The sequence below is a fragment of the Pundamilia nyererei genome, unplaced genomic scaffold (assembly GCF_000239375.1).
Source record: "Pundamilia nyererei isolate P.nyererei 1_Seehausen unplaced genomic scaffold, PunNye1.0 scaffold01929, whole genome shotgun sequence".
Lineage (NCBI taxonomy): Eukaryota > Metazoa > Chordata > Actinopteri > Cichliformes > Cichlidae > Pundamilia > Pundamilia nyererei.
In genome coordinates this window covers 1,235-1,690 of record NW_005189330.1, presented here as the reverse complement: position 1 = coordinate 1,690, position 456 = coordinate 1,235, and positions in this window count along the sequence as shown.

Genomic DNA, 456 nt, shown 5'->3' with positions numbered 1-456 from the left:
CACCATCGCAGTAAACGCGATTAAGATTTTTAACACAATTAACGCATCTGGAGTGAAGAATGACTCAAAATCCCTGAAATTTCTCTTTCAACGCATTTCGGGCGGTTTGTCCAAGTAGAGTTACCTTCGCACATGCGCAAATGGGCAGTTGATCTGGTAGTGACGGGCAGCTGAACAAATCAACTCAATATGGAAGATGATAAACACACATTGGCCCTCTTGATGGGAAATTTGTGTGTTAAAAACAATAACAAGGCGGAACAGTCGACAGACAAAGTATTATGCACATTGTGCAAGAAGGATTTTCCTTTTCACTGAAGCACTTTCAGCTGAAAATATCACATTGACGCGAAGCATAGTCGGGGATGCTGCAACACGTTGACTGACACATTTGTCAAGTGGATTGCAACAAACTGCAATGCTATTAATATCGTTGAGAACACGCGCTTGACGCAG